Here is a 12,644-nt window from a genome sequence, read left to right as displayed (position 1 = left end):
GCAAAAATTGATGCAAGACATTAATATTGGCAAAAATTTTTCAACTTGGATGGAGAAGATTTATAATTCCCAGAAAGCCCAAATCAAAATTAATGGTGTTAATTCAGATTTTATTTCAATAAATAGAGGCACACGCCAGGGATGCCCTTTGTCCCCAATTTTATAGAATTATTTATTAAAAGAATAAAAAGGAATGAAAAAATTCAAGGAATCAAAATTAGAAAATCCAACTTCAAAATAAGAGCTTTTGCGGACGATGTGGCGATAATTGTAGATGACCCAATGGACAGCATTAATAGTATTCTGGAGGAAATAGAACTGTTTGGCAGTATATCAGGCTGTAACATTAATCAAAGTAAATCTAACTTGCTGACAAAACACCTGAAGAAAGAGGAAGAACTACTATTACATAATATCTCAGGGATTAGCATTGTCAAAAAAGTAAAATATTTGGGTATTCAAATTACAAAAAAGACGACAGGTCTGTTTGAAAACAACTATAAGAAAGTTTGGAGTAAAATTAAGGAGGATCTGATAGGTTGGAACAGATTAGGTCTCTCAATTACAGGAAGGATTTCTACAATAAAAATGAATATATTACCAAGGATTCTATTTCTTTTCCAGACAATTCCTATAATAACCACAGATAAAATATTTACTACCTGGAATAAAGATATAACTAATTTTATTTGGAGAGGAAGGAAACCGAGAATAAAACTAAAAAGTCTGCAGGATACCAAAGAGAGAGGGGGCTTAAATTTGCCGAATCTTAAGCTGTACTTCGAGGCATGCTGTCTGATGTGGTTAAAAGACTGGGCAACATTGGAAAACAGAAAGCTCTTAGAATTAGAAAGTGAAGGAAATAATTTGGGGTGGCATGCGTACTTGGCATATGGAAAAGCAAAACAAAATAAATCTTTTTTAAATCACTGCGTGAGAAAGCCCCTGATCAGGGTTTGGGATAAATATAAAAGATACATCATCCCTAAGATTTGTGGGTGGATCTCTCCCTTAGAAGCATTCCATAGGAAAGAAACGAGAGGGGATACAAAATGGTTTAAATAGGAAGATGTGTGGATGAAGGAGGAGGAGGTTATTAAGCTAAAATCTAGAGAACAACTAAATAAAGAAGGATGGGATATCAACTGGTTCATGTATAGACAGTTAGTGGAGAGATTTAAAATGGACGGTAAAATGTATGGTTTTGAAATGGACCAAGAAGACAAATATTCGGATCTACCTAGGATCTTACTAAAAGAGAACGAAAAACTGGTCAGGAAATTCTATGTGGCACTTTTAGAAATAGAATTGAAAGACGAAGAAGTCAAAGATCAAATGATTAAATGGGCCAAATGCCTGGGACATCCTATACAAATGTCACAATGGGAAAAGTTATGGAAAGATGTAAACAGATTGACGGTTGCCCAAAACATAAGAGAAAATTTTTATAAAATGTTTTATTTTTGGTATCTTTCCCCATACAAAATAGCCAAAATATATAAGACAAACAAAGATTTATGTTGGAAATGCCAAAAAGAAAAAGGCACTTTTTTCCACTGTTGGTGGGGCTGCAAACTAGTAAAAGAATTTTGGAGAATGATCAATAATACAATTAATTCTATTTTAAGTGCGAATCTTACCTTGAATCCCGATCTTTACCTTTTGGGTCTGATGAATAAGGACATAAAGAAGGAGGACGAGAAAGTTTTATTTTACATGATATCGCTAGCAAGAATTTGTTTGGCGCAGAAATGGAAAGAAAAGCAAATTCCAACAAGGGAAGATTGGTTACTGAGGCTATATGATGGTATGTCAATGGATATCTTAACGAAGATGATTAGAAACGAATATGATGAAAGCGTACTAATAGAATGGAAAAGGGTTATAACATATTTTGAAGAGTTGTGGGGGGAAATAGCAGTGGTAAATCTAGGGAATAGGTGTTAGATGGATGTCGACCTCTATCAAGAGGATCTAACAGGATAATAATCGGATATGTATTATATATTATGATTTGTCAGGTTATTGTACAAAGATTAAATAGTTGTATTGGATAGTCAATATTCTACATAGATACGGGATGGTAGGTAGGAAGTCATGTAGGATGAATGAGAAGTGGAAGAAAGATAGAAGGAAAACGAAAGAAGAAAGAAGAAAGAAGAAAGCAGTATGAATGTATTGTGATATATCGTATTGGAAGGTATATGTTTGTGTTTGAGCCTTTTAACCAATAAACTTAAAAAAAAAGAAATCTTAAATTCTTCTGTTTCTTTATAGTTAACAATTAGTTTGGCTCTTTGATCTTTATACGTTGCCTTTATCCATCTTAAATAAGAAGCTCCTATTTCGATTTTTTTAAGTGTCGCAAAGAAACATATCCCATCCTATGTTATCGAAGGCCTTTTCTAAATCAAGAAAGATTAGTGCAAGGTTTTTTCCGTTCTGCCTTTCAAAATATTCAATTATATTTAAGGTGTTTCGTATGTTATCACTGATTTCTCTGTGAGGAAGAAATCCTGATTGGTGCTTATGAATCCAGTCTTTAAGAACTTTTTTGAGTCTATGTGCCAAAATCATAGAAAATAATTGATAATCCATATTTAATAAGGAAATTAGCCTATAGCTCTTTACCTCAGTTGCATCTATATCTTCTTTTAACCGCAAAGTTATATTAGCTTGTTTCCGTGTTTCAGGATAATGGTTTCCTTTGATGGCATTTATCATTAATTTGAGTGGTGTTAACAGTCGATCCTCAAATACTTTATGATAACTGGCGATGAAGCCATCATTCCTGGTGTTTTCCCTTTTTTCCCTTTTACTTATTACTTCCATGATTTCTGCTGTCGTCATCGGTCCATTTAATATAGTTCTTTGTTGGTCTGAAAGTGGCTTTAAGTTAGCTTTTCCCAAAAACTCCTCTATTTTGGCTCTAGACATTTGAGATCCTTTATATAATTTAGCATAGAATTTTTGGAAGACCTTTTTAATTTTAATAAAATAATAAAATAATAATAAAACTTTTATTTATATACCGCCCTTCCATTGATCAGGGCGGTGAACAACATAATACAAATAATACATACAGTAAAACATTTTAAAATAATCATAAAACCCCCGGTCAGCTCTCCAAATTGCCGTCAGCAAGAGAGAGAGGCCATCTAGGACTTCATTCGGGGAATGCAGTTCGAAATAGGAGGGTCTTTAACTCCCTCCTAAACTGAGCCAGGGAGGTGGCCGAGCGGAGCTCTGTGGGCAGCGTGTTCCAAAGGGTCGGGGCAACGATGGAATACGTCCTCCTCGATGTCGAGGAGAGTTTAGCCCCAGGTACCCTAAGTAATTGCTGCCCAGAAGTTCTGAGGGTGCGGGGCGGAATGTATGGGGAGAGGCGGTCCTTCAGGTATCCTGGGCCCAAGCTATGTAGGGCTTTATAGGTAATCACCAACACCTTGTACTGTGCCCGGAAGCGAATAGGCAGCCAGTGCAGGTCTTTGAGCACCGGTGTTTTGTGGCTGGTCCTGGAAGTACCAGTGACCAGCCTGGCCGCCATGTTCTGTACCAGCTGTAGCTTCCGGGTATGATACAAGGGTTGCCCCATGTAGAGCACGTTGCAGAAATCCAATCTAGAGGTTACCAGAGCATGTACCACCATTTCTAAGTCCCTCTGGGCCAGGTATGGGCGCAGCTGGCGAATAAGCCGAAGCTGGTAACAGGTGTTCCTGACCGTCGCATTCACCTGAGATGTAAGGTGAAGCGACGAATCAAGAAGCACCCCCAGACTGCGCACGGAGTCCTTCACGGGAAGCGTGATCCCATTCAGGACAGGTGGAACTACCGCCATTCCTGGGCCAGGGGAACCTATCACGAGTAGCTCCGTTTTCTCAGGATTCAGGCTGAGTCGGTTTTTCCTCATCCAGCCCATTACCGACTCCAGACAGGCCACGAGAGGAGAGACGCCATCCTCGGTCACTGCAGCAGTCGGAGACATAGAGAAAACTATTTGGGTGTCATCAGCGTACTGATAACCCCGCGCCCCATGTCTCCAGATGATCTCTCCCAGCGGTTTCATGTAAATGTTAAATAGCATGGGAGACAGAATGGCTCCTTGAGGGACCCCAGTTGTGAGGGCCCTCTTATCGGAGCACACGTCTCCCAGCTGCACCATCTGGAACCTCCCGGAGAGGTAGGACCGGAACCACTGGAGCGCAGTGCCCCCGATACCCACCTCAGCCAGGCGCTCCAGAAGGATACCATGGTCTATGGTATCGAAAGCCGCTGAGATGTCCAAGAGCACCAACAGGGACACGCTTCCCCTGTCGATGCCCAGATGGAGATCATCGACCAAGGTGACCATGGCCGTCTCAACCCCGTAACCCGCCCGAAAGCCAGTTTGAAATGGGTCCAGATAATCCGTTTCATCCAAGACCGACTGAAGCTGGATTGCAACCGCCCTCTCGATCACCTTCCCCAAAAATGGCAGCAGCGAAACTGGCCGATAATTATTGTGTACCAGGGGGTCGAGGGAGGGCTTTTTTAACAAAGGTTTTATGATGGCCAATTTTAATTCAGATGGAAATTGCCCTTCCCTCAAAGATGTATTAATAATCCGTCGCAGCAACAAAGTTTCTGCCGGTCCCCCCTGCGCTGCTAACCATGAGGGACAGGGATCGAGAGAGCAGGTTGTCTTCCGAACACTTCCGAGGATCTTGTCCACATCATCGGTACTCACCAACTCAAACTGATCCAGTATAATGGAGTCCACGGAGGCTCTGGACGTCTCTACCCTAGGTTCTGCTCCAATGCCAGCGTTAAGACCTTCGCTTATCCGAGAGGTTTTATCCGCGAAGAAGTTGTTAAATTGGTCGCAGCAGGCCTTAGAAGGTTCAAGGATCTGGTTCTGGGTGGGAGGGAGCTGAGTTAGCTCCCTGACCACCCTGAACAACTCTGCTGGCCGCGACTCCGCGGACGTGACACGAGCAGCATAGAACGAATTCTTAGCTGCTCCTATCGCCTCTCCATAGTCCTCCAAAAGGAGGTCTAGGAGAGCCTTGTCGGCTAAGCGTAGGTGTTTCCGCCAGCGGTGCTCTAGCCGTTGCAAGACCCGCTTCCTTGCCCGGAGATCTTCCGTATACCAGGGCTTACGTTTGGAACAGGCTTGAGAGGGCGCTTGGGAGCGATGCTGTGTATTCCAAATACCGGTCAGGGCATCAACAGAGTCGCCGTCACTTCCAACCATGTATCCCTCTAAGGCTTCCTGGAACCTTTTGGGTTCCATCAGCCTTCGAGGGTGGACCATCCTAATAGGTCCACCACCCCCGGGGGGGGGGGGTCTGGGTAGTGGCCCTGATTTTTGCCTCCACGAGGAAATGATCCGTCCATGACAGGGGGGAAATATTAGTTATTTCCGCCCACGGATTTTCCACATCCGAACAGAAGACCATATCAAGTGTATTACCCGCAAAATGCGTTGGACCCTCAATCAGCTGGGACAGGCCCATGGCTGCCATGGTGTCCATGAATTCCCGAGCCACACCGGATGGAACATAGCTGGCCGTAAGAGCGATGTTGAAGTCACCCAGGACAAGTAGCCTGGGCGTCTCCAGCATCAGCTCAGCGACCAGCTGTGTCAGCTCGTTAAGGGAGTCCGCTATCGCACGGGGTGGCCGATACACTAACAGAATCCCTAGACTATTCCTAGCTTTTAGGGTCAGGTAAATGCACTCGATAAAGGACGTCTGTCGGATGTGGTTCCTGGTAAGAGGCAAGGTGTTCCTATGTATCAGAGCCACACCCGCCCCCCGCCCACCTAACCTGGGCTGGTCCTTCACCGAGAACCCAGCAGGGAGGGCCTGTGCCCACACAGCATCCCCCTCAGGCCCAAGCCAGGTCTCGGTAATGCAAGCCAGGTTGCAATTAGAGTCCTCCAACAGATCGTGGAGGATGTGGGTCTTGTTGTTGATCGACCTGGCATTGCACAGGAGCAGCGACAGGGTTTGTGGCATGTTTGGAGTGTCCCTCAGGTCCCTTTGGTTGGGAGGGGGACAGGAAGGAGAGATAGATATGATGCATCGATCCCGCCTTCCTCTGTAACGCGAGTCCCTTCTCCCACCGCCATACCTTCCCTTGCCCAGCACTACCTCAATGGGAGCTCCGCTCATGCCGCTGTTATCCCCCTCCTCCCCAGCCCACGCATCCCCCGTATCCATAGCTTCCTCCCCCCCTTCCCCTGCAATAAAAAGAGCAGAGGTTAGCCACTTCAGGCATCCCCTGCTCTAAAGCTGACAACCTTACAGCCTCTTCTAACTCTTGCGCCGATGGAACTGCGCAGCTGCACATCTGGAGTCCTCCAAACAGTCCGTGGGCAGCCTCCCTGGGGCGGTGCACAGATGCGCACCTCCGACACCCCAGAGAGAGCCGCCCGGCAGCAGCAGCTTGGCCCCTGGCTCGGAGTCCGGCAAGAGAGGGAGGCGTGGTGAAGGAGGAGTCCAGGCAGCTGGATTTCAGCGTGTCGCTGCCACCGACACGCCCCTCGCTCCACCTCCCCCCAGGTGTCCCTGGTCTGGTCCTCCGAAGCCTCCTTGGAGCCACAGAAAAAACAACAGAGGAGTCCTCCAAACAGTCCGTGGGCGGCCTCCCTGGGGCGGTGCGCAGATGCGCACCTCCAACACCCCAGAGAGAGCCGCCCGGCAGCAGCAGCTTGGCCCCTGGCTCGGAGTCCGGCAAGAGAGGGAGGCGTGGTTTGTGGCTTTTACCTGCAAGCAGGCCTTAAGAAATGCCTCTCTCACAGGGACAGCCCCCTCACAGCTGAGCAGCAGAGTCCGGTGGTGGTCTGAGGCTTTTACCTGCAAGCAGGCCTTAAGAAATGCCTCTCTCACAGGCACAGCCCCCTCACAGCTGAGCAGCAGAGTCCGGTGGTGGTCTGAGGCTTTTACCTGCAAGCAGGCCTTAGGAAATGCCTCTCTCACAGGCACAGCCCCCTCACAGCTGAGCAGCAGAGTCCGGTGGTGGTCTGAGGCTTTTACCTGCAAGCAGGCCTTAGGAAATGCCTCTCTCACAGGCACAGCCCCCTCACAGCTGAGCAGCAGAGTCCGGTGGTGGTCTGTGGCTTTTACCTGCAAGCAGGCCTTAAGAAATGCCTCTCTCACAGGCACAGCCCCCTCACAGCTGAGCAGCAGAGTCCGGTGGTGGTCTGAGGCTTTTACCTGCAAGCAGGCCTTAAGAAATGCCTCTCTCACAGGCACAGCCCCCTCACAGCTGAGCAGCAGAGTCCGGTGGTGGTCTGAGGCTTTTACCTGCAAGCAGGCCTTAAGAAATGCCTCTCTCACAGGCCAGATGTTAATGTCGAATCTTTGTTTATTTCCGTAATCGTGTTTCGTTGTTTCAACTTTCTTATTTTATTGGCAAGCCATCTTCCTGGCTTGTTTGCTGGTTGAAACTTCCTTTGTTTTAGATACCTAATTTATTCTAGATTTCCATTGCTTCTTCTGTATAGGTTTATGAGGGAAGACTGCATCCTGGACTATGCTAATTTTTGAGATGTGAAGACCTATGGAAATTCATTTTATAAACCCAGTGAAACAAATATCTCACAAAGCTCTAGTAAACAACATGTACACACACAGTCCCCACACAAAGGACTCACTGGCGCACTGTGCGTCTGGGGTCTGGAAATCCAACTTCCACCTTCTGGGAGGACAATGCTGCCAGAGACTGAATTTGGGGCTTTATACCTGCAAAGCATGGCTCACTCTCTCAACTGCAACCCTTCCACACAATCCTGGACTGAAACATTTAAACAAAGGTCCTCTTTCAGCTCCAGGAATAAAGGCCTACCTTCACTGCAAAGACCCTGATTCCTGCAGCCCTCTCCTGCAGTCCTTTATTGCCGGAGCTTCCCTGGGTCAGAGGCAATACCTAGGAAACCCCTCTGAGTCCCAGCCATTCTACGAATGAGTGCCAGGAGTGAGTCCAGGGGGCTGAGGGGGTCTCCTTTCCCAAAGAGGGAGGCAAGGACCAGTGGGACCCTCCCCAGCTAGGGCAAAAAGGGAGGGTCTCCTTCCCACCTCTCTCTCCCATCCCCCAAAGCCCAGCCTCCCCACTGGCCCTGAGTCCCTGCCTAGCCTTCCTCAGACCCCCACAGGCCCCTTCCTTCCTTCCTTCCTTCCTTCCTTCCTTCCTTCCTTCCTTCCTTCCTTCTCCCTCCCTCCCTCCCTCCCTCCCTGCCTGCCTTCCTCCCTCCCTCCCTTCCTTCCTTCCTTCCTCCCTCCCTCCCTCCCTCCCTTCCTTCCTTCCTTCCTTCCTCCCTCCCTTCCTTCCTTCTCCCTCCCTCCCTTCCTTCCTTCCTCCCTCCCTTCCTCCCTCCCTCCCTCCCTCCCTCCCTTCCTTCCTTCCTTCCTTCCTTCCTTCCTCCCTCCCTTCCTTCCTTCTCCCTCCCTCCCTTCCTTCCTTCCTTCCTTCCTTCCTTCCTTCCTTCCTTCCTCCCTTCCTTCCTCCCTCCCTTCCTCCCTTCCTTCCTCCCTTCCTTCCTTCCTTCCTTCTCCCTCCCTCCCTTCCTTCCTTCCTCCCTTCCTTCCTTCTCCCTCCCTCCCTCCCTTCCTTCCTTCTCCCTCCCTTCCTTCCTTCCTTCCTCCCTTCCTTCCTTCTCCCTCCCTCCCTCCCTCCCTTCCTTCCTTCCTTCCTTCCTTCCTTCCTTCTCCCTCCCTCCCTTCCTTCCTTCCTTCCTTCCTTCCTCCCTTCCTTCCTTCCTTCCTCCCTTCCTTCCTTCCTCCCTGCCTCCCTCCCTCCCTCCCTCCCTCCCTCCCTCCCTCCCTCCCTCCCTCCCTCCCTTCCTTCCTTCCTTCCTTCTCCCTCCCTCCCTTCCTTCCTTCCTCCCTTCCTTCCTTCTCCCTCCCTCCCTCCCTCCCTCCCTCCCTCCCTTCCTTCCCTCCTCCCTCCCTCCCTTCCTTCTCCCTCCCTCCCTTCCCTCCTCCCTTCCTTCGCCCCAAAATGGAGGGCCAGAAGCACAAAGGGACACACTTTCTTCCTTTTGGCCCAAGGAGCCTGGCCTCATTCTCACTCTGGAGCCTCAGGAGAGAAAGAGATACCTCTGTTCAACTGAGGCCTCAGAGAAGGTTCCGGAACCTTATTCCCCACAATCACAAGAAGCACAAAATGGCTGCCAGAACACAAAATGGCTGCCTGAACACAAAATGGCCGCCTCTGCCTCAGTGCTTGGCAGTTGTCCGTTTAAGGCCTTCAGGGAACCCAAAATGGAGGATGAAAGTGCCCCAAAGTCGGAAGGGACCCCAAACAGGATTTCTGAACCTAAACAACACAGAACGGTTTGCCTGATGGCACCCGATGGCTGTGAGGACACAAAAGTCCCCAAACAGGATTTCCAAACCTTAACAACACCTAAACATTTTACTGGTGCTATTGAAAGGAGGAACCTGATCCCCTCCTTAATTACAATCAATAGTGAAACATATTGATATTAAGAATGCCCATCGTCCACAACCAGCTCAGGTCTTGACCGCTCAGGGAGGCCAGTCCAGCTGCAGGTGGCCCTCCGTCCGTCCCCCTTTCCTAATGCATTCCTCCTCTTTTCCCCAGCATCAGCCCTTTCCCAAGAAGGCTGCATCCGCACTATAGAAATAAGGCACTTTGACACTGCTTTAACCACTCAGTGCTATGGAATCCTGGGATTTTACCTTTGGACGCTTAGCCTTCTCTGCCAGAGAGCTCTCATGCCACAACAAAGTACAAATCCCAGGATTCCATAGGATGGAGCCAGGAGAGTTAAAGCAGTTTCGAACTGAATTATTTCTGTAGTGCAGATACAGACTGTTTCAGTTGCAAAAGGACCCAAGTTGAATTTTTATCCTGTTAAAAATGTTTTTGCTTTTTTAAATATAAGAAGTTTGTTTTTCTGTCTAATCCTTATTCTTCTTGTTGTTATTTGTTTGTTTGTTTGTTTGTATCATTCTTGGTAATATGAGATGGTCTGGTCTGCCTCCTTCCTTCTTCCTTGAAAATCTATTGATAAGAAAACTGGGGAGACTTTTAAAACCTCCCAAAGGAGCTACTTTTGGCCTTTTTGGGGGACAATCTTAGAAGGGATAATTTCTGATCCCTTTTAAAACCCACGTTCCCCAGAAGGAGCAGAGCTGTGTAAGAAAACCCTCTCAGAAAAGACACACAAAGAGACACACTTCCTTCCTTTTGGCCCAAGGAGCCTGGCCTCCTTCTCTCTCTGGAGCCTCAGGAGAGAAAGAGAAGCCTCTGTTCAACTGAGGCCTCAGAGAAGGTTCTGGAACCGTATTCCCCTCAGTCACAAGCAGCACAAAATGGCTGCCAGAACACAAAATGGCCGCCTGAACACAAAATGCCTGCCTCTGCCTCGGTGCTTGGCAGATGGCAGTTTGAGGCCTTCAGGGAACCCAAAATGGCAGATGAAAGGGCCCCAAAGTCGGAAGGGACCCCATACAGGATTTCTGAACCTAAACAACACAGGAAGGTTTTCCTGATGGCACCCGATGGCTGTGAGGACACAAAAGTCCCCAAACAGGATTTCCAAACCTTAACCACACCTAAACATTTTCCTGATGCTATTGAAAGGAGGAACCTGATCCCCTCCTTAATTACAATCAATAGTGAGAGATATTAATATTAATATTAAGAGTGCCCATCGTCCACAACCAGCTCAGGTCTTGACCGCTCAGGGAGGCCAGTCCAGCTGCAGGACTGGGACCACTTTAACTGCCCTGGAGCAGTGCTAGGGAATTCTGGGAAATGTAGTTTTGTGAAACATTGAGCCTTCTCTTTCAGAGAGCTCTGGTGCCACAATAAACTCCAATTCCCAGGATTCCCTAACACTGGGCCAGGGCAGTTAAAGCGCACTCAAGCTGGACTATTGCTGCCGTGTGTTTTGGACCTTACTTGGCCACAAATTGCCCATAGCCTGCAATGCATCTCCTAATTCTGTTGCCAGTCCCTCCCTCCCAACACTTTCTCATTTCCCCCCAAAACAAGCGCAAATCTGGCAGATGGAAAGAGGTTTTAAAGCAGCATTTAAATCTGCAGTAGTTGCTCTTAAAAATCTAAATGTCCCATATGCTATTATCAGGTTTGTAGCTATTATTACAGAAAAACGTAGAGTGCAAACTCCTCAAGTACCATTATTTTCTGGAGTGAGATGTGCTTTTCCAATTGATTCACTGTGATGATCTCCGTGGTCCAAGCAGCCAAACCGCGGCCCTGTAATAATAATAATAATAATAATAATAATAGTAATATTTTATACCCCTCTCTTCAGCCAAAAGGCTATCAGAGTGGCTTACAAATTGTTAATTAGACATTCAGACATTATGGCTCTTAGCCCAGAAGGCACTTTAATTCCTTAAAGCATGCTGCCACCACCCAGTGAATTATCAAAGGGTTTCCCTTAACCTCCACTCGGACCGGTTAAGGAACCTTATTTCTACTTCTTTACTGATCTTCCAAGCATCAACCGAGCCAAGACACGTGTAAAAGGAGTGCCGAGTAGTAGATACTCTAAGGAGGTATGTATTATAAACAACAAAGTATAACTGAAATATAAGTCATACAAGATATTAAGAATCTTGCAGGTACAATATTTGAAAGTATATAATGCTCAATTCATACAAGCTATTAAAAAAACAAATAAACCTAAGCTTCCAGTTCTGAGACTAACTTCCAAGATCCGCTCTTTAACTCTCGATCTCCGACCGACACAATTCCCCCAACTGTCTCTTGGTCTCTCAGGCCTTATATCTCCTTCTCACGGAAGCTTCCAGAAAAACCTTTATCTTGCTTTCTGATTGGTCAAGAGAGCCTTCCGTAGCAGTGATGTCACAATGCATTTGCATAAACCTCCCTTTACTGCCTGAAGAAGACCTCCATTGATTGGAGCCCAGTCATTGCACTTGCCCAAGGCAAGGCTTGCCCTTATTTCCCAGTGTCGTTCTTGGTGTCTGCCTTCCAGTTGTTTCAGGTCTTAAGGTGACCTTATGGGAGTCTCTGAAGGGGTTTTCTTGGCAGGTTCCCTCAGAGTGGGTTTCCCATGGCCATCCTCTGAAAGAGTGTGACTTGCCAAAGGTCACTCAGTGGGTTTTTGTGACATTCATTCAGAGGGAGATGCCTTCTTTACTTGACACTGAGATATCTCTGGATGTCATGAGCATACAGATAGCACCCGCCCCATGCCTCCGGATGAACTCTCTTGGCGGTTTGATGTAGATGTTGACTAGCATTGGGGATAGGATGGCACCCTGGAGAACGCTGCATTTAAGATCCCTCATAGAGGAGCAACTGTCCCCAAGCATCTCCATCTGGAATCTGCTGGAGAAATAGGACCGGAAGCATTGCAATGCAGTGCCCCCGATCCCCAATTCCCTCAGGAGTTCCAGAAGGATGACATGGTCAATAGTATCAAAAGCCACTGAGAGGCCCAAAAGCATCAACAGGGTCACACTTCCCCTGTCGATACTCAAGCGGAGATCATCTAAGGTAACCATAGCAATCTTGACTCTGGATCCCATCCTGAAGCCAGGTTGAAATGGATCTAGGTAATCTGTTTCATCCAAGACTGTTTGGAGTTGAAGAGAAATGGAAGACGGGAGACCGCTCTGTAATTCTTCATGTCCAAG

This window comes from Sceloporus occidentalis, unplaced genomic scaffold (assembly GCF_023333645.1).
Source record: "Sceloporus occidentalis isolate IW3139 unplaced genomic scaffold, rSceOcc1.0.p SCAF_21, whole genome shotgun sequence".
Taxonomy (NCBI): domain Eukaryota; kingdom Metazoa; phylum Chordata; class Lepidosauria; order Squamata; family Phrynosomatidae; genus Sceloporus; species Sceloporus occidentalis.
Note: the sequence above shows the minus strand (reverse complement) of the source record.